Below are 22,720 nucleotides of genomic sequence, written 5' to 3'. Positions count from 1 at the left end.
TTATTAACAGAATTTGTATAGCCTTTAGCTCTCATCATTGATCATGAATTCAATCGTGGTGACGATGGCGGCGGTGACATCTACATCTTCGGTGACGATGTGCTCCAGTCATGCCAAATGCCAATGAGAAACCTATAATATTGAAGTCCAAAGTTTTGTAAATTCATGACTGCAAACTTTAATGTTCATAATACTTGCATCGTTTGAATGTAAGTTGATTAATATTGTTTCTGAGTTTATATAGATACAAGTGTGGTACTTATTTTAATCGCAGTTACAATTTACCCAGCAGCAGAAAAAAATATTAGATAAGAAATCTTCATCCTGTACTAATATTCTGCAGTCACAATGTTCTCACAACCTACTCACTAGGTAGCGAATGTCTGCTTAGCGTTCACAGTAAGTTCATACATGTTCAAAATAATTAAAATAAAATATAAAATATATATAAAACACCGCCAGTTAAAACGTGTGTATCGCTCCTATTGCGCCTGCGGACTTTTGATGTTGACAAACACGTTTATTGACCACGTACTCTCCGAGTACCTACCTCCTCGCTGTGCATCAGTGTCCCCGACGACGCACTGGTACCTGCTGACAACGAGAACCATCAACAAACGCCGCTAGTTCGCTGGTTGAAGGGAGACACGTCTACGAAGTTAGACGTGGTTCTCAGGATCAACAAACAGCAAGTAGTCCAAACTTAACACAACCAAAATGGCATCGATTGAAGTAATTTCCTGATGAACTTCCGAGTTTAGTTGTGTATAAAGGACATCGTGCTAGCCAGAACAACACAATCTGATCTTTCAATCAAACATAAACGGGTCCCTCAGTCCATCATGAAGATCTCTTATCTACTGGTGATGCTTTTGTTGGGTGAGTCGTTCCAGATGATTGATGTTAATTCTAAATTCTCGCGGGTTAAACTTCTAGATCTCTTGTAAGCTGATGGTGACTTTGTTTGGCGAATAGTCCCAGTAGATAGTATTCGCTCAGTCTGGATAAACTTTCAATTTATATATGCTGCAATTGATTAAACGTCTTATGCTGCAAGTACATAATTCACGAAATGACACCCGAATATAGTTCTTCATTTGGGTTATTTTTCTTTCAGGATCTTTGCTTGCATTTGACATGACTGGAGCTTATCGACATCGCCGATGTCGTCGCCATCGTCACAGACGTCACCGTCGCCATCGACATCACGGTTGACATATATATGCATACTCTATATGTATATGTATATGTAACAAGCCAAGGTAATCTTGAATCCCTCCTTCGTTGCGAGTAATGGTTGAACGCTTTCAGTATATTTTCCAGAAATGAAATACCTACATTGGTTATAAAATGAACTGAAATGTGTATTAAAGAAATATATTTATGACCTTTCTCATTAAGTTCCCAGCGAACATATTTATATATGGAAAATCTAATGATCAATACATTTAATATTTGATATATTTTCCAATTTTTCATCATTTCAAAGATTAGTTTGGTTTTATTTCAGGCCTTCGGAAGAAAACAATTCTCCATATACTTCGGATTCATGTGCATGTACATATTATTCAATAAAGAGACTGAACTATCTAAGTGTCTCATGTTTTGTCGAGATAATGTGGACTAAGAATCGTTCTAAAGTAAACAAGACACTGTCACAGTTTCGTTATTATTACTGGAATATTGCTTTAGGCGGCGTAAAACCATACTCACTCACTCACTCACTCACTCACTCACTCACTCACTCACTCAATCACTCACTCAATCACTCACTCAATCAATCACTCAATCAATCACTCAATCAATCAATCACTCACTGAGTATATATTTATTGTGAGCATCTGTGCCCCAACCTTGATGTGAAAGCATAAAGGATTAGAAACACTGTTTAATACACTAAAGCGAATTTGTGATTTGAGCCACATGCAATAACGCGGACAACATGTTACTGACGGTTATATTTTTATGGAGCCGACACTTGTTTATCCAGCGAGAATAATACAAGTAGGTCCACAGTATCCCAGAGATGGTGATGGGGACCTTAGGTTACGATGCGTGACTTGGGGGAAGCCATCATGACCCGTCGGGTGGGTCTCTTGAAATTTCCTGACTGTGAACACACAATGCCATTTAGAAAGTGGTCAAATGTATCAAATGATATATTTGGGAAAACACTTTCTTAGTAAATTACAGATTCTATTACTTTGTGGGGGGCTAAATCCCATATGGATTCGAACCCACACTGCCAGAGTGAGGCATCAATCGACAGCACACAATGTCAGCGATCTAACCAACTCAGTCTCCGGGGCTTGAATAAAAAAATGAAAGTCTGACTGGTAGTCTAGATCACGTCCTTTGTGTACCCCTCTGACGAGTGAAAATTGACACGGCTCCCATGGCCGAAAGCTATGAACACACAATGCCATTTAGAAAGTGGTCAAATGTAACAAATGTTATATTTGGTGGACTCAACCCCAAAAAGTACCAGAATCAGAAAGTGTTATAACATTGTAAAGAAAGTAAATAACATTGATTTCGCTTTACTTAATTCATCTTGAGCTTCATTAAATAACAATTTACGGAAAATTGAAGTTTCAAAACCACACAACCAGAAGTGACACAACTAACCAAATTTCGACATTTGCGACCAATTGTTCACCAAAGGGAGACAATGCCTGAACATCACACTTGGAGGTCAAAACCTACTGCTTGAAAAAATTGTCGAGATGGTGAAAAACGTCACACGCATGAACAGACGATGACTGACCTAATGCATGTTGAGTTAATATCCATGCATTTATTACCAATGGCGCAAAACATATCGGTGCACATATCTCTCATTGTGAACCCTGACCTTTAGGTACGTGTTCATAGTGCGACATTTACGAGATATTACGATCAATTTAAATTTGTTAGATAAGCGCTTTCACAGTTATGATAAGGCCTTACTGCATTTAAAAAAACACAAATAGGGCCTTTTAATTTGACAATAACATATAATTTGGGAAACTATTTTTTACAGCGCAATGAGTGAGTGAGTGAGTGAGTGAGTGAGTGAGTATGGTTTTAAGCTGCTATTAGCAATAATCCAGCAATATCACGGGGGGGGGGGGGGGGGGGGGGGGGGGGCACCAGAAATGGGCTTCACACATTGTACCCATGTCGGGAATCGAACACGGGTCTTTAACAACTAGGCTACCCGACCGCCCCTACAGCGCAATGACATCACTGACTTCCGCCGTGGTTTGGTAAAACAACATCGGCCTTTCTTTCAGTTACTGTACTGCCGGTACTGAAACTGTTTTGTTAATTCATCTTGAAATGACAACTCTGATAATAAATAGAAATTTCCACAAACTACAATCAAATATCAACTTGTATGTCCTTCGAGAAATAATTTTCAGTTTGGCCTGAATGTTTACTCGGGCAAGGTGAAGATTAATTCACTCATTAAAACACTTTATAGTAAATTGGAGTTCCTGTAATATCCCGTAAATATATTAACACGGGATAGGTGAGGTGAGGTGAAACGTCGCGTCCAAGACGTGATGCACGCGTGTGTGTGTGGCTGATTGTACTAGTCACTGAGATACCATGCGCAGTTTAACATGAATACCCCACCAAGACACAGTGTACTGACTGCGAGCCGACCAGTCCTTGTTTTAGCCTCTTAATGCCGAGCGCCAGACAGGGTAACAACAAGTACAATCTTTAAACGTCTTTTGGTATGACGCGGCTGGGGATCGAACCCCGGACCTTCCGCTCTCCACGGAGGCGGTCCACACGGGATAGTATAAAAAAGAAGGGTAGGGTTAGAGTCATATGCATATTTTAAAAAATGAGGAAAACTTTTGCACATCATCATTATACTGATGAGATTTGATCACATCAATTAGAAGTAGAGAATTGCAATGAGAATGAAAGAGTTGTATGTATGGGCCTTACTACAACACTAAGTACATAGGTAAGGCTAACATGTGTCAAAAAGGTTGATTTTAGAGGTTTTCAAGCAGCGTTTTTCTAATACGTGAACATGAGCAAGGCTTTGACGTTGAGTTTCTTAGAGAGTCTAGGTAGTAACAGAACAGGCATATGGCAGGAAACATCCTTGGCCATGGAATTTCTGCTTTATTGTTGAAGGTCGAAAAGAGGCCTATTAATCCATATTTATTTACTTCATAATGTCAGAAGTAAACAACTCGCAAGAAAGAATGAGGCTAGTCGAAAGCCATTTGAACATAACTTATATTTTAATCTTTTAGTGTTTCTTTTAATTTTAAAATTTTACATTTTCAGTGGGCCAAAATGGCCCATTGTCCTAACCCGTCCTTGACAATTATAAGACAGCAATAAATATAAAGCACACTATGATTAACGAGGGGAGCCTATAGTGAAGTAGTGCGATCAGGGTGATGGAGTAAGTGAGTGAATATGGTTTTACGCCGCTTTTAGCAATATTCCAGCAATATTACACCAGAAATGGCTTCACACATTGCACCCATGTCAGGAATCGAACCCGTGTTGCGTGACGAGAGAACGCTTTAACCACTAGGCTACCCGACTGTCCCTCAGGGTGATGGAGCTGGGTGTGATATCAAAGAGCTGACTAATGGTCAAGATTCCAGCGGATGAAGGGCAAGAAATAGCCTTGAAAAGTCGTCACAAACAATAAAGAACTTGTTAGTCCTAAACGTTTTAAGCCTGCGTCCTCTACTTAGTACTAAATCAAACTAAGACTTGATTTCAACAGTTAAACACTTAAACCAATTCCAGAGGCCCACCTTATTCCCTTCCAGTTGTTAACCACGACGTTTATTTACTGATGCTAGGAGATTTGCATTGACAAGCAATTATATCGCCGATATATTACCACTCCGTACATATGTTTCTTTATGAATATGAATCGGAATTTCTGCTCTGATTGGCAAAGTCAAAAGGAGGTAATTTGGCCATGAAGTTTAACTTAAGCTTTAGGTATATCGATAATATGATATCCCTCAATAACCATTAAATAGCCAATTCCCTTCCACTGATTTACTTACCTGATCTAGAAATAAAGGAGACCAGTGAGACCGCCTCATCAGTGACACATTTGCATCTGTGCATAAAGATTCAGAGTGACAGAACACTCTCCGTAATACTGTATGACAAGAGGGATGACTTCAACTTTCTAATTTTCAACTTTTCATTTATGACGAGCAATATTGCTGCAGCCTCAACATTTGGTGTCTACATTTCACAACTTTCGAGGTACAATCGAGAATGCTCTTTCTATGAGGATTTCAAAGGGCGTCATTAGACTCTTGCTCCATAGCTGTTTGATCAAGGTTACAACATTCAAGGCCTCAGTAAACCTTTCAAAAATAATTATGACATGTGGAGCACATTTCCAAATTTTAGGCATCAGTGGCAAGAATGATGTCCAATACAATTCCCTGTTTTGATTTGTGCCATATGTTCCCGTGTTACAGGTGAAAATTGACTTGCCGTTGCATGTGTGTGGTGGGTGCCACCGGTGGGGCAGGATACGCTCACCTTTTCGTGAAAACCTAGTATTATCACTATTTAATAGTGTTTCATAAACACATGCTTATGATGTAGTCGGAATCGTACACTCGACAGAGATTTCTTATGAATATGAAAAGCGTTATATCTGTCTTATATATGTACACCTGACTACCTAACACCACGTTGCTATACAAGTGCAATAACCTTAAACGCGACGTTACCTCAGATCACCTAACACACAGAACTGTTTGTGCGCCAAGATTATTGGCCCACGCTGTTATTCAGTTGAACTGTGGTCCCCGGCAATATTGCAAGTCGTCATCTTGAGATGTGTCTAAAGTGCGTAAGAGGTGGACTGATTGTTGCGTCTCATCGTACTCCATGGGCATGATATCAACCACTGGTTTTGTCTGACCACCTCCGTGGTCAAGTGGTAGAGTGTCCGCCGGAGAGCGGGAGGTCCGGGGTTCGATCCCCAGCCGCGTCATACCAAAATATGTTAAAAGATGGTACTTGTTGTTACCCTGTCTGGCGCTCGGCATTAAGGGGCTAAAACAAGGACTGGTCGGCTCGGAGTCAGTATACTGTGTCTGAGTGGGGTATTCATATTAAACTGCGGCATGGTATCTCAGTGAGCTAGCACTATAAATCGGCATCAGTCCGGACTAGTACAAGCAGACACACACATACACGTGCATGCACGTCGCTATATAAGTGCAATAATCTTGGAGCGACGTTAAACCCTATTTCATCTCACCTCACTGGTTTTGTCTGGTCCCAGTCTACTTTTTTACAAATCGCCGTGACATAGCTAGATTGGTGCTGACTGCCGCAAAAGACATGTCCGTGTAGTCTCTCATCACATATGAGTGAGTGAGTGAGGTGGGTTGAACGCCGCTTTTAACAGTATTCCAGTTATATCGCGGCGTGTCAGCTTCATGTGGGAGGAAAGCCCGAAGTGATGCAGGTCTCAGACGTTTACCACGTCGGTGAAACCCACGAACTCGTGTATGGTGCTGACAAGCCTAGAAACATAATCGGGACGAACCGGGATTTGAACCCACAATCATAGGTTTCTGGCGTGCCCAAGGGACGCAACTCTGCACAGCGAATCGCGGCGCCTTAGACGACTAGGCCACCCGTGCCCCCTCATCACATATGAGTTGAGTGGCATTGGAATCGTGTGGTTGCAATGTGTGACCTTGCTTATGTCAGTGTTATCGCTTCCCAAAGTCTTCAGCCGTTGACTATTGTATGAAAGACATACCTAAAGTATAACTCTATTCACTCACTCATTTTTACATGATTCAATATCGACCTGACCTTACCAGCCTCTTGGTTAAATCAACACACAATAGGATTTGTTATAGATGATTTATTAAAAGCATTCTCTCATTTCCATATTGGTGCTCTGGTGTAGATCATTCCCCTGAAACAGAAACATAGGATACATTAGTGTGTGCGTAGAAGTTTATTAGAGACCTCCGGCCATATGATACCGGGAATGGGCTTTATGCATTGTACCAGTGAAATGGCTCGAACTCTGATCTCCATTGTGGTGAACTGATGCTTTGACTATTAGGCTACCCCACCGCCCTATAAGTTACATGGACAAATGAAAGAATATCACCGTTAAACATCACGTCCTATAACGTTTGATAACTGCTTATTTGAACTAATAACTACCATTATAGCTAAAATGGATAGAATTATCATTAAAACGCCCGCATGTTATCACAAATGAGCGGGCCACTGTAACTTGATAATGCCCTCATATTGCTTGACGACGGGCCATTATCACGCCCGTTGTTAGGTGACGTCACAGGGATAGGAAAGGTGACGTCACGTTCAATAGTGACGTCATCTGATTTGTTCTAGGACGTTTCCATATTTGTAAAAGTTGGTCAGTGAAATTCGTGTTGATTGCACTAAATGTTTCAAAACCGATATTGTTTATTTTTATTTGATTACAAATTCTATCCAATTTAGCTATAATAACGGTAAAGCTATTTTTCAGGGCATTATCATTTGCAGAAGCCCTCGGTCTTTTCAACTGCCCTCCTTCGTCAGGCAGTTAATGGAAGACCTCGGGCTACTGCAAATGGAAACGCCCTGCAAAAAAGCGTTACCGTTATATCAACCATTCATGATGAACATTTGGACATGTAAGCTGGAGGTTATCATTGAGGTTAAGTACAATAGGACACATGGGGTCAACTACTGGGACCTGTGTAACAACTCGATATTGTGTGGATTTGAACATCCGTATTTATTGCATACATTAATAGTAGTGGACAAGGTGCTGCAAATGATTGCCCTTTAGGATTTCAGAATAGTGAGGTATATGTAACAGAAATTATACGAAGCATAAGAAATGCCTCTGGTGCTCTACCTCGAGGGCAGTAATCCATCATTGATAATCATCCGTGGTGACGACGACGTCTATGGCGATGACGACGACATCTCCGGTGACGATGTGCTCCTGTCATGTCAAATGCTAACAGGGAACCTTAAATATAAAGAAAACAAAGTCTTGATTTCTTAAGTTTACAATTCATGGCTACATTCTTTGCTGTTAATTGCTGAGTTAATTACAGTCTTTTCAAATATGCGAGATTTAACTCCCGATTTAACTCACCAAGCAGCAGAAGTACCATCAGGAAAGATATCTTCATCCTGTACTTCTAAAACTAGCCTGCTGCCTGAACGTAAATAGAACAAGATGACGAGGTTGTGAAGGTATACTATGTCCTCACAAACACTTTATATATATACAAAACTGCCTCGAAGTAAACGTGTGTATACCTTTCATAACGCCTGTCGACTGTTGATGTTGACAACCACGTTTATTGACCAGGTACTCGCCATGTGACCACCACCACGCTGTGCATCAGTGCCCCCGACGACGTCCCGTGAACTCTCTACATCATCACACCGACATCGGCAACAGCCGCCTTTAGCCTGCTGGTAGAGGTGAGACACGTCTGTGAAAATTGACGTGGTTGCTAGTGTCAACAAACAGCAAGTAGTCCCAAGATAACAACCAAGAGGGCATCCATACATCTTTTTCCCTGATGAACTTCCGAGTTTACTTGCATATAAAAGGCCAGTAGGTAGGCAAAACACCATCAGGGTCTTCAGGGGCAAATCTGCAGTCAGTCCGTCTTCAGACGCTTCTTTCTTTCCATCATGAAGATCTCGTATCTGCTCGTGGTACTTTTGTTGGGTGAGTAGTTCCAGTACATTGAAAACAATACAATTAAAATCTGAATCCCCATAGATCAAACTTGAAGATCTCTTCTCTGCTTGAAGTGACATTGTTTCGTAGTATTGATGGGCGCGTAGTCCAAGAAGATTGTGCTGGTTCATATGGTCCTTCAATTTATTTGTCAAGGCAAAATACTTGTCTGATTCGTGGAGTTATGAACCCTCCTTTGTTGTAAGTAATTAATGTACATTCACAAAACAACATAAATTTTACTTCAGAAAATATGTCTTCTATTGGGTTATTTTTCTTCCAGGATCTTTGCTGGCATTTGACATGACAGGCGCTCATCGTCATCGCCGATGTCGTCGCCATCGTCACAGACGTCACCGTCGTCATCGACACCATGGTTGACTTATAGGTGCATACTCTATATGTAACACCTCACACGTACATGTCAGTAAGTACTTTGGAAGATAATCGTTACAGTTTGGTACAGGGGTGGTCGGGTAGCCTAGTGGTTAAAGCGTTCGCTCGTCACGCCGAAGACCAAGGTTCGAATCCCAACATGGGTAAAATGTGTGAAGCCCATTTCTGGTGTGCCCCGCCGTGAAATTGCTGGAATATTGCTAAAAGCGGCGTAAAACCATACTCACTCACTCACTCACAGTTTCGTACATGCCTTCGACGCGATTAATCATGAAGAGTTAAAAGCATAATACAAAATATCTACATTGGCGATTAATTAGGACGTATATTACTGATCATGGAGAGGGTATAAAAGAAGGTCCGCTATGCCAGTCATGGCATTGTATTATTAACATCCAGTTGTGCAGATCTTTATATCGGATTTTAGGGAGTCATATTTCATATTGCCTTTTCAATATTGACAAATATTTCTTTTTGTTTGTTTCAGGTCTTCGTCCGAAAAGAACTCTAAATATACTTCGGATCAATGTACATGTACATATTCAATAAAACATATCTAAGCGTACCATGTTTTGACTGACAATGTGTTTTCATGTTGAGTAAACTAGGTACTGTCACAGTTTCACTTTTTCTCTTCATGTTTCTCCATGTCAGTCAGTCTTAGCCTTTTCAGCTCATTTTGTAGGTTTAACGTCACGTCGAAGATTATTGCACGTATATAGCGACGTTGATTGAAGTGTGAGTGTGTTATTGTGTGTGTGTGGCTGCTTGTACTAGTCCGAACTAATGCCAATGTTATAGAGCTATCCCTACTGAAATACCATGCCTCAGTTTAACATAAATATCCCACTCAGACACAGTATACTCCGAGCCGACCAGCCCTTATTTTAGCCCCTTATTGCCGAACGCCAGTCAGGGTAACAACAAGAACCATATGTTAACGTCTTTTGGCAAGACGCGACGGGGATCGAACAGCGGGACCTTTCGCTTCCCGGGCGGACGTTCTACCACTAGATATATGGAGGGGAAATAGCAGAAGGTTTGTACTCAGAGAGGATATATCACGATCAAGGCTCCTAATCAACGTGGATTTCGGATTCAGATAAACCAATCAGCCATGCATGCATCCTCACAGGGTGAGGTCACCCTGACCAATGGTTGACCTTATGACATCACATAGTTATTACGGGACGGTGGGGTAGCCTAGTGGTTAAAGCGTTCACTCGTCACGCCGTAGAAGCGGGTTCGATAACCCACATGGGTGCAATGTGTGAAGCCCATTTCTGGTGTCCCCCGTCCTCATATTGCTGGAATATTGCTAAAAGCGGCGTAAAACCATACTCACTCACATTACACAGTTATTACCCTAGATGCAAAATATACATGGGCTAATATTCACTGAGGAGGTTTTAACTCGGGACATAAATTTGATGTGAAAAAGAGTGAGTGTGTGACTGAGTGGGGTATTTGACTTATATCGAGGCGCTTCAGGTGAGTGTTGGAGGGGAGCTCGAAGGAGAACCCATTTGCACGGATGTGATGCAAACAAGACTCCTATATCGGCAATATGTGAATGGCGGCACATGGGACTGGGACAGAAATGTCACTTTGATGTGAATGACTGAGTTTGGATAAGGGCTGCTTTAAACAGTATTTCAGTTACATATACAACAACGTGTCACCTTGTAGTGGGCTTAAAGGTCTTCGCTGAAATCCATGAGCAGAGGTATGGGGGTTAGAAGCATAATAAGATCAAACCGGGATTCGAACCCACGATCATTGGTGTGTACAGCAAATTTGGTCACCTAAACCGACCTGGCCACCTTGAAAGGGAATTATCTAGGATTATTGACACTGATCAATACACCAAAGTGTATTTGGAAATTCAATACGCTTTGGTTAATTTTGTCGTCGTTTGCTGATCTTTGAAGGAGCAAGAAGACGGCAATTTCCTTCTACAAATACAAATACAAATTAAACATCAAATACATCAAATTTAAGTTCTGTACTTCTATTGACGGACTGAGGTACGTAGCTTTTGGGTGATTCAGGGAGTTAAAATTTAACTTCGCATCGGCATTATTTCAGCCATAAAGAGACGAACGTAGCTTTGAGCGGAGTGTTGTGACTATAGTGACAGAAGCTTCAAGATGGCAGGTAAGCCCCAGACCTGCCCCTCTCACCCCATGCCACCCACCCTGAAACACACATAACCCCTGAGTGATGATCATTAACCACGTGATATTTCAGTGAAAATACTACACCGTAACTATCTCCTTCGTAAACTGGCACAATTTACCACTATAATTCAGCAACTACTCACTGAATCATCCAACTACTGCCACCAAGCCAATTTCCTTATCAAATCAAAAATATATGGTAGGATTTAACAAAATTAACACAACACCATCACCAGACAATAAAACAATGCAGATACGTCACCTCAGCGTAAACGTCGTAGGTTCCTATTTCACGATTTCCCCCATTACTCTTGTGTTATATGTTTACATCCTTTACTCCCATAAACACCTTCTCTGTAGTTATATTTGTCCATACAAGTGAACTTACGTTTTATCATTTCATTTATATGTTTCTTGGTATGCGCCGAATGCGAAATCTGTTCCACCGGAAGCGATCGTAAACTCTCCAAATATTACCATCATCATCAAGCTTCAGAAAGGGGTGATTGAAATTGGATAGATTATGGTAGATGGTTAGTAGATGGTCCGTAGAATGTGTGTAGAAGTTGCCTCTGAAGGAGCAGCTGCAGTCGCAAGAGATCGACCACGGCACCCGAACCCCGAATTTGTTTTCTGCTCATGTCATCATCAGAGTCTTAAGCCAAATTCCATGTGACATAATTTCCTACAGTTTCTCATCCGACTGATTTGAAACCGGTTTCAGTTTTGTTTGTTTGTTGTTTTACGTTGTACACAATATTCCAGCTATCAAACAGCGGCCTGTAAATAACCGAGTTTGATCAAGAGAATCCAATGGTTGATATTGTCACCAACAACACAAGCCGTCGGGGTACCAAGTCACTGAAGATGACCACCCGATCCATTTGGCCGTCTCTTACGATCAGCATGGCCTGATGGGGATATATCCTAACCCAGACTTGCCACGGGGTGCAATGTACGAGGGCCGGTCAAAAAGTTCTAAGCCTAACAAATAAAACCAACAATTGTGGAAGCGTTTTTTTACTTATATTTGGGCATTGAAATCGTGTGCTTACAATGTGTGACCTTGCTTATGTCAGTGATATCGCTGCCTCAAGTCTTCAGCCGTTGTCTGTTCTATGAAATACCTAGAATATAACTCTATTCACTCACTCATTTTTACATGATTCAATATCGACCTGACCTTACCAGCCTCTTGGTTAAATCAACACACAATAGGATTTGTTATAGATGATTTATTAAAAGCATTCTCTCATTTCCATGTTGGTGCTCTGGTGTAGATCATTCCTCTGAAACAGAAACATAGGATACATTAGTGTGTGCGCAGAAGTTTATTAGAGACCTCCGGCCATATGATACCGGGAATGGGCTTTATGCATTGTACCAGTGAAATGGCTCGAACTCTGATCTCCAGTGTGGTGTACTGATGCTTTGACTATTAGGCTACCCCACCGCCCTATAAGTTACATGGACAAATGTAAGAACATCACCGTTAAACATCACGTCCTATAACATTGGATAACTCCTTATTTGAACTAATAACTATCATCAACCATTCATGATGAACATTTGGACATGTAATCGCCCTACAAGCTGGAGGTTATCAATAAGGTTAAGTACAATAAGACACATGGTGTCAACTACTGGGACCCACGTGACAACTCGATATTGTGTGGATTTGAACATCCGTATTTATTTCATACATAAATAGTAGTGGACAAGGTGCTGCAAATGATTGCCCTTTAGGATTTCAGAATAGTGAGGTATATGTCACAGAAATTATACGAAGCATAAGAAATGCCTCTGATGCTCTACCTCGAGGGCTGTAATCCATCATTGATCTTCATCCGTGGTGACGACGACGCCTATGGCGATGACGACGACATCTCCGGTGACGATGTGCTCCTGTCATGTCAAATGCTAAGAGGGAACCTTCAATATAAAGAAAACAAAGTCATGATTTCTTAAGTTTACAAGTCATTGCTACATTCTTTGCTGTTAATAATGCTTGCACCGTTTGATTGAAGTGAGTTAATTATAGTCTTTTCAAATATGCGAGATTTAACTCCAGATTAAACTCACCCAGCAGTAGAAGTACCATCAGGAAAGATATCTTCATCCTGTACTTCTAAAATAAGCCTGCTGCCTGAACGTTAATAGAACAAGATGACGAGGTTGTTAAAGGTATACTATGTCATCACAAACACTTTATATATATATAGAAAACTGCCTGGAAGTATACGTGTGTATAGCTTTCATAACGCCTGTCGACTGCTGATGTTGACAACCACGTTTATTGAGCATGTACTCTCCATGTGACCACCACCACGCTGTGCATCAGTGCCCCCGACGGCGTTCCATGAACTCTCTACATCATCACACCGACACCGGTAACAGCCGCCTTTATTTGCTGGTAGAGGGGAGACACGTCTGTGAACATTGATGTGGTTGCTAGTGTCAACAAACAGCAAGTAGTCCCAAGATAACAACCAAGAGTGCATCCATACATCTTTTTCCTGATGAACTTCCGAGTTTACTTGCATATAAAAGACCAGTAGGTAGGCAAAACACCATCAGGGTCTTCAGGGGCAAGTCTGCAGTCACTCCGTCTTCAGTCAAACCTGGACGCTTCTTTCTTTCCATCATGAAGATCTCGTATCTGCTCGTGGTACTTTTGTTGGGTGAGTAGTTCCAGTACATTAAAAACAATAAAATTAAAATTTGAATCCCAATACATCAAACTTGAAGATCTCTTATCTTCTTGAAGTGACATTGTTTCGTATTTTTAATGGGCGAGTAATCCAAGAAGATTGTGCTGGTTCATCTGGTCCTTCAATTTAATTGTCAAGGCAAAATACATCTCTGATTCGTGGAGTTATAAACCCTCATTTGTTGTAAGTAATTAATGTACATTCACAAAACAACATAAATTTTACTTCAGAAAATATTTCTTTTATTGGGTTATTTTTCTTCCAGGATCTTTGCTGGCATTTGACATGACAGGCGCTCATCGTCATCGCCGATGTCGTCGCCATCGTCACAGACGTCACCGTCGTCATCGACACCATGGTTGACTATTTGGTGCATACTCCATATGTAACACCTCACACGTACATGTCAGTAAGTACTTTGGAAGATAATCGTTACAGTTTGTACAGGGGCGGTCGGGTAGCCTAGTGGTTAAAGCGTTCGCTCGTCACGCCGAAGACCAAGGTTCGAATCCCAACATGGGTAAAATGTGTGAAGCCCATTTCTGGTGTGCCCCGCCGTGAAATTGCTGGAATATTGCTAAAAGCGGCGTAAAACCATACTCACTCAATCACTCACAGTTTCGTACATGCCTTCGACGCGATTAATCATGAAGAGTTAAAAGCATAATACAAAATATCTACATTGGCGTTTAATTAGGACGTATATTACTGATCATGGAGAGGGTATAAAAGAAGGTCCGCTATGCCAGTCATGGCATTGTATTATTTACTTCCAGTTGTGCAGATCTTTATATTGGATATTAGGGAGTCATACTTCATATTGCCTTTTCAATATTGACAGATATTTCTTTTTGTTTGTTTCAGGTCTTCGTCCGAAAAGAACTCTAAATATACTTCGGATCTATGTACATGTACATATTCAATAAAACACATCTAAGCGTACCATGTTTTGACTGACAATGTGTTTTCATGTTGAGTAAACTAGGTACTGTCACAGTTTCACTTATTCTCTTCATTTTTCTGCATGTCAGTCAGTCTTAGCCATTTCAGCTCATTTTGTAGGGTGAGGTGGGGTGAAATGGGGTTTAACGTCACGTCGAAGATTATTGCACGTATATAGCGACGTTGATGGAAGTGTGAGTGTGTTATTGTGTGTGTGTGGCTGTTTCTACTAGTCCGAACTAATGCCAATGTTATAGAGCTATCCAAACTGAAATACCATGCCTCAGTTTAACATGAATACCCCACTCAGACACAGTATACTCCGAGCCGACCAGCCCTTATTTTAGCCCCTTATTGCCGAGCGATAGGCAGGGTAACAGCAAGAACCATATGTTAACGTCTTTTGGCAAGGCGCGACGGGGATCGAACCCCGGACCTTTCGCTTCCCGGGCGGACGTTCTACCACTAGATATGTGGAAGGGAAATAACGGAAGGTTTGTACCCAGAGAGGATATATCACGATCAAGGCTCCTAATCAACGTGGATTTCGGATTCATATAAACCAATCAACCATGCATGCATCCTCACAGGGTGAGGTTGACCTTATGACATTACATAGTTATTACGGGACGGTGGGGTAGCCTAGTGGTTAAAGCGTTCGCTCGTCACGCCAAAGAAGCAGGTTCGATTACCCACATGGGTGCAATGTGTAAAGCCCATTTCCGGTGTCCCCCGTCTTCATATTGCTGGAATATTGCTAAAAGCGGCATAAAACCATACTCACTCACATTACACAGTTATTACCCTAGATGCAAAATATACATGGGTGAATATTCACTGAGGAGGTTTTCACTTGGGACATAAATGTGAAGTAAAAAAGAATGTGTGACTGAGTGGGGTAGTGATCATGAGGTACTATTTGAGTTATATCGAGGCGCTTCGGGTGAGTGTTGGAGGGGAGCTCGAGGGGAGCAGTACCCATTTGCACGGATGTGATGGAAACAAAACTCCTATATAGGCAATATGTGAATGGCGGCACATGGGACTTGGACAGAAACGTCACTTTGATGTGAATGACTGAGTTAGGGTAAGGGCTGCTTTGAACAGTGTTTCAGTTATACAATAGCGCGCCACCTTGTAGTGGTCTTAAAGGTCAATGGCTTTGCTGAAACCCATGAGCACAGGTATAGGGCTAGACGGATAAAAAGATCGAACCGGGATTCGAACCCACGATCATTGGTGTGCACAGCAAATGTGGTCACTTAAACCTACCTGGCCACCTTGAAAGGACATTTTCTAGGATTATTGGCACTGAATAACACACCAAAGTGTATTTGGAAATTAAGGAGGAATAACTGGAATACATTTATTGCATTTGGAAATTAAATACGCTTTGGTTAATTTTGTCGTCGTTTGCTGGTCTTTGAAAGAGCAAGAAGGCGGCAATTTCCCCCTCTAAATACAAATACATGGATAAAAGAGTGACATATTAAAAGTTGCAGTTAAGAGAATACTTAATTTGTTTTTTTCTCTGTTTGAATAATAATAATGTGACAGTTATTGCATCGCAAGTATCTATGAGTGCCGTCAATAGAAAGAAAAGTTTAGAACCCTTTGTTGTGATATACGTGTGCATTTACAGTCCCTAATGGAGACAACGCGAGTAAGATACTCTTTAGATACATGTACACCAGTTATAATCAAAACAGTATCTATGTGTAACAGAAGGCTATTGTACGGAAGCATTTATTGCTCGCGTAAACTGGCACATTGAGAAGAAGCAGTAGTACATTGTACATGAAGATGGCGTATTAAAACACACTTCATGTAGGTTATCACAACCGTTGACTGTTCAACTAAGCTCCACATGCATCGTATTTGACAAAATTCCATTAACTAGGAAAGCAACAACTTTAAAAAACCCGTACCACCAATTCTTATATAAACTGCCTAGTCACGACAATAAATACATATGGAACCGACGTAAGACCGAATGTCCAAAAAAATGTAATATCTCATTTCCTTACCTGTACCCCAAAATAATTCGAGACTTTCTCAAGCCATTCATCTGTGTTCATATCCGGGTTAGAATAGGTCTTCAGCAACCCATGCTTGCCGTAAAAGGCGAGTATGCTTGTTGTAAAAAGGCGACCAACGGGATCGGGTGGTCTGGCTCGCTGACTTGGTTGATGCATGTCATCGATCCCATTTGCGTGGATCGATACTCATGATATCAATCACTGGATTGTCTGGTCCAGACTCGATTATTTACAGACCGCCCTCATATAGCTGGACTATTGTTGAGTGCGGCGCTATACAACAAACAAACAAACAAACCAAAACAAACAATCTGATCTTCATACTTCCCGGATTTGTGACTCACATGATTGTTTACCGTTGTCAGATCTAAACTCAGCCTCTTCTAACCTGGTGATTGAATCGAAACATTATTAACTAATGTAAGCTCTGTATGATATTATACTAAACCTTTGTACATTTATTTGTCATTGTAACAAACTTTTCTTAAATGATGCAAATCTTAGATGCATTCCAGCTGTCAATAACAACATTAGAACAGTCAATATTAATGCTACGCTATAAGGAAATATTGTATTTAAGTCAATCTTTCACAATAATTTCTGCACGACCTTGTTCATTTAACAAATTATTCGCCAGTATTGCATGAATACATCAAATTAAGTGAGTGAGTGAGTGAGTTGGGTTTAACGCCGCTTTTAACAGTATTCCAGTCATATCAGGGCGTGTCAGCTTAATGTGGGAGGAAAGCCCGAAGTGATGCAGGTTTCAGACGTTTACCACTTCGGTGAAACCCAAGTGCACGGATATGGTACTGACAAACCTAGAAACATAATCGGGGCGAACCGGGATTCGAACCCACAATCATAGGTTTCTGGCGTGCCCAAGGGACGCAACTCTGCACAGCGAATCGCGGCGCCTTAGATAACTGGGCCACCCGTGCCCCCACATAAAATTAAACTTCTGTACCTCTGTTAACGGATTGATCCTCCTCCATATCCGTAGCTTTGAGCGGAGTGTTGTGACTATAGTGACAGAAGCTTCAAGATGGCAGGTAAGCCCCAGACCTGCCCCTCTCACCCCACCCCGAAACACACATAACCCCTTGAGTGATGATCATTAACCACGTGATATTTCAGTGAAAATACTACACCGTAACTATCTCCTTCGTAAACTGGCACAATTTACCACTATAATTCTGCAACTACTCACTGAATCATCCAACTACTGCCACCAAGCCAATGTCCTTATCAAATCCAAATTATATTGTGGAATTTAACAAAACTAACACAACACCATCCCTAGACAATAAAACAATGTAGATACGTCACCTCAGCGTAAACATCGTAGGTCCCTATTTCACGATTTCCCCCATTACTCTTGTGTTATTAGATTACGTCCTTAAATCCCCTAAACACCTTCTCTGTAGTTATATTTGGCCATACAAGTAAACTTACGTTTCATCATTTCATTTTAATTGTTTCTTTGTATGCGCCGAATGCGAAATCTGGTCAACCGGAAGCGATCGTAAAAGCTCCAAATATTACCATCATCATCAAGCTTCAGAAAGGGGTGATTGAAATTGGATACATTGTGGTAGATGGTGGGTATATGGTGGGTAGATGGTGGGTACGTGGTGTGTAGAATGTTTGTAGAAGTTGCCTCTGTAGGAGCAGCTGCAGTCGCAAGTGATCGACCACGGCACACCATCGCCGACTTTGTTTTCTGCTCATGTCATCATCAGAGTCTTAAGCCAAATTCCATGTAACATAATTTCCTACAAAATTCCATCCGATTGATTTGAAACCGGTTTTAGTTTTGTGTGTTTGTTGTTTTACGTTGTACACAATATTCCAGCTATCAAACAGCGGCCTGTAAATAACCGAGTTTGGTCAAGACAATCCAGTGGTTGATATTGTCACCAACAACACAAGCCGTCGGGATACCAAGTCACTGAAGATGACCACCCGATCCATTTGGCCGCCTCTAACGATCAGCTGAGCCTGAAGGGGACATATCCTAACCCAGACTTACCACGGGGTGCAATGTACGAGGGCCGGTCAAAAAGTCCTAAGCCTAACAAATAAAACCAACAATTGTGGAAGCGTTTTTTTACTTATATTTGGGCATTGGAATCGTGTGCTTACAATGTGTGACCTTGCTTATGTCAGTGTTATCGCTTCCCAAAGTCTTCAGCCGTTGTCTGTTCTATAAAATACCTAAAATATAATTCTATTCACTCACTCATTTTTACATGATTCAATATCGACCTGACCTTACCAGTCTCTTGGTTAAATCAACACACAATAGGATTTGTTATAGATGATTTATTAAAAGCATTCTCTCATTTCCATGTTGGTGCTCTGGTGTAGATCATTCCTCTGAAACAGAAACATAGGATACATTAGTGTGTGCGCAGAAGTTTATTAGAGAACTCCGGCCATATGATATCGGGAATGGGCTTTATGCATTGTACCAGTGAAATGGCTGGAACTCTGATCTCCAGTGTGGTGTACTGATGCTTTGTCTATTAGGCTATTCCATCGCCCTATAAGTTATATCGACAAATGTAAGAATATCACCGTTAAACATCACGTCCTATAACGTTGGATAACTGCTTATTTGAACTAATAACTATCATCAACCATTCATGATGAACATTTGGACATGTAATCGCTCTACAAGCTGGGGGTTATCATTGAGGTTACCATTGAGGTTATCATTGAGGTTAAGTACAATAAGACACATGGTCTCAACTACTGGGACCCACGTGACAACTCGATATTGTGTGGATTTGAACATCCGTATTTATTTCCATACATTAATACTAGTGGACAAGGTTCTGTAAATGATGGCCCTTTAGGATTTCAGAATAGTGAGGTATATGTAACAGAAATTATACGAAGCATAAGAAATGGCTCTCGTGCTCTACCTCGAGGGCTGTAATCCATCATTGATCATCATCCGTGGTGACGACGACGCCTATGGCGATGACGACGACATCTCCGGTGACGATGTGCTCCTGTCATGTCAAATGCTAAGAGGGAACCTTCAATATAAAGAAAACAAAGTCATGATTTCTTAAGTTTACAATTCATGGCTACATTCTTTGCTGTTAATAATGCTTGCATCGTTTGATTGAAGTGAGTTAATTACAGTCTTTTCAAATATGCGAGATTTAACTCCAGATTAAACTCACCCAGCAGTAGAAGTACCATCAGGAAAGATATCTTCATCCTGTACTTCTAAAACTATCCTGCTGCCTGAACGTTAATAGAACAAGATGACGAGGTTGTGAAGGTATACTATGTCCTCACAAACACTTTATATATATACAAAACTGCCTGGAAGTATACGTGTGTATAGCTTTCATAACGCCTGCCGACTGTTGATGTTGATAACCACGTTTATTGAGCATGTACTCGCCATGTGACCACCACCACGCTGTGCATCAGTGCCCCCGACGACGTCCCGTGAACTCTCTAACATCATCACACCGACACCGGCAACAGCCGCCTTTAGCCTGCTGGTAGAAGGGAGACACGTCTATGAACATTGACGTGGTTGCTAGTGTCAACAAACAGCAAGTAGTCCCAAGATAACAACCAAGAGGGCATCCATACATTTTTTTCCTGATGAACTTCCGAGTTTACTTGCATATAAAAGGCCAGGTGGTAGGCAAAACACTATCAGGGTCTTCAGGGGCAAATCTGCAGTCAGTCCGTCTTCAGTCGCTTCTTTCTTTCCATCATGAAGATCTCGTATCTGCTCGTGGTACTTTTGTTGGGTGAGTAGTTCCAGTACATTGAAAACAATACAATTAAAATCTGAATCCCCATAGATCAAACTTGAAGATCTCTTATCTGCTTGAAGTGACATTGTTTCGTACTATTGATGGGCGAGTAGTCCAAGAAGATTGTGCTGGTTCATATGGTCCTTCAATTTATTTGTCAAGGCAAAATACTTGTCTGATTCGTGGAGTTATAAACCCTCCTTTGTTGTAAGTTATTAATGTACATTCACAAAACAACATAAATTTTACTTCAGAAAATATTTCTTCTATTAGGTTATTTTTCTTCCAGGATCTTTGTTGGCATTTGACATGACAGGCGCTCATCGTCATCGCCGATGTCGTCGCCATCGTCACAGACGTCACCGTCGTCATCGACACCATGGTTGACTTATAGGTGCATACTCCATATGTAACACCTCACACGTACATCTCAGTAAGTACTTTGGAAGATAATCGTTACAGTTTGGCACAGGGGCGGTCGGGTAGCCTAGTGGTTAAAGCGTTCGCTCGTCACGCCGAAGACCAAGGTTCGATCCCCGTCATGGGTAAAATGTGTGAAGCCCATTTCTGGTGTGCCCCGCCGTGAAATTGCTGGAATATTGCTAAAAGCGGCGTAAAACCATACTCACTCACTCACTCAATCACAGTTTCGTACACGCCTTTGACGCGATTAATCATGAAGAGTTAAAAGCATAATACAAAAATATCTACATTGGCGTTTAATTAGGACGTATATTACTGATCATGGGGAGGGTATAAAAGAAGGTCCGCTATGCCAGTCATGGCATTGTATTATTAACATCCAGTTGTGCAGATCTTTATATTGGATTTTAGGGAGTCATATTTCATATTGCCTTTTCAATATTGACAGATATTTCTTTTTGTTTGTTTCAGGTCTTCGTCCGAAAAGAACTCTAAATATACATCGGATCAATGTACATGTACATATTCAATAAAACATATCTAAGCGTACCATGTTTTGACTGACAATGTGTTTTCATGTTGAGTAAACTAGGTACTGTCACAGTTTCACTTATTCTCTTCATTTTTCTCCATGTCAGTCAGTCTTAGCCTTTTCAGCTCATTTTGTTGGGTTAGGTGGGGTGAAATGGGGTTTAACTCCACGTCCAAGATTATTGCACGTATATAGCGACGTTGATGGAAGTGTGAGTGTGTTATTGTGTGTGTGTGGCTGCTTGTACTAGTCCAAACTAATGCCAATGTTATAGAGCTATCCCAACTGAAATACCATGCCTCAGTTTAACATGAATACCCCACTCAGACACAGTATACTCCGAGCCGACCAGCCCTTATTTTAGCCCCTTATTGCCAAGCGATAGGCAGGGTAACAACAAGAACCATATGATAACGTCTTTTTGCAAGGCGCGACGGGGATCAAACCCCGGACCTTTCGCTTCCCGGGGCGGACGTTCTACTACAAGATATATGGAAGGGAAATAGCAGAAGGTTTGTACCCAGAGAGGATATATTACGATCATGGCTCCTAATCAACGTGGATTACGGATTCAGATAAACCCATCAACCATGCTTGCATCCTCACAGGGTGAAGGGACCCTGGCCAATGGTTGACCTTATGAAATTACATAGTTATTACGGGACGGTGGGGTAGCCTAGTGGTTAAAGCGTTCGCTCGTCACGCCGAAGAAGCAGGTTCGATTACCCACATTGGTGCAATGTGTGAAGCCAATTTCCGGTGTCCCCCGTCGTCATATTGCTGGAATATTGCTAAAAGCGGCATAAAACCATACTCACTCACATTACACAGTTATTACCCTAGATGCAAAATATACATGGGTGAATATTCACTGAGGAGGTTTTCACTCAGGACATAAATGTGAAGTGAAAAAGAGTGTGTGACTGAGTGGGGTAGTGAGGTACTATTTGAGTTATATCG

General features: G+C 41.3%; 5 long non-coding RNA genes across 5 annotated transcripts; 3 read left to right on the top strand and 2 right to left on the bottom strand.

Annotated features, from left to right (window-relative positions):
* The first annotated feature begins 811 nt into the window (after window positions 1–811).
* Window positions 812–1,591, top strand: LOC124112741. Its single transcript, XR_006857664.1, has 3 exons — window positions 812–879; window positions 1,118–1,262; window positions 1,511–1,591. It is a non-coding gene; the product is annotated as an uncharacterized LOC124112741 (long non-coding RNA).
* Window positions 1,592–6,825: 5,234 nt separating this feature from the next.
* LOC124112708 lies at window positions 6,826–8,236 on the bottom strand. Its single transcript, XR_006857654.2, has 3 exons — window positions 8,147–8,236; window positions 7,901–8,017; window positions 6,826–6,937 (listed from the first exon to the last, which is right to left on the bottom strand). It is a non-coding gene; the product is annotated as an uncharacterized LOC124112708 (long non-coding RNA).
* Window positions 8,237–8,646: 410 nt separating this feature from the next.
* Window positions 8,647–9,701, top strand: LOC125377918. Its single transcript, XR_007219870.1, has 3 exons — window positions 8,647–8,734; window positions 9,030–9,134; window positions 9,630–9,701. It is a non-coding gene; the product is annotated as an uncharacterized LOC125377918 (long non-coding RNA).
* Window positions 9,702–19,335: 9,634 nt separating this feature from the next.
* LOC125377916 lies at window positions 19,336–20,316 on the bottom strand. The gene is made up of 3 exons (XR_007219868.1): window positions 20,212–20,316; window positions 19,945–20,061; window positions 19,336–19,393 (listed from the first exon to the last, which is right to left on the bottom strand). It is a non-coding gene; the product is annotated as an uncharacterized LOC125377916 (long non-coding RNA).
* Window positions 20,317–20,711: 395 nt separating this feature from the next.
* On the top strand, window positions 20,712–21,774 carry LOC125377917. Its single transcript, XR_007219869.1, has 3 exons — window positions 20,712–20,799; window positions 21,095–21,238; window positions 21,700–21,774. It is a non-coding gene; the product is annotated as an uncharacterized LOC125377917 (long non-coding RNA).
* Window positions 21,775–22,720: the final 946 nt, after the last annotated feature.

This window comes from Haliotis rufescens, unplaced genomic scaffold, assembly GCF_023055435.1.
Source record: "Haliotis rufescens isolate VD_foot unplaced genomic scaffold, xgHalRufe1.0.p SCAF_105, whole genome shotgun sequence".
Taxonomy (NCBI): domain Eukaryota; kingdom Metazoa; phylum Mollusca; class Gastropoda; order Lepetellida; family Haliotidae; genus Haliotis; species Haliotis rufescens.
Note: the sequence above shows the minus strand (reverse complement) of the source record. Positions and strands in the feature narration are given on the sequence as shown.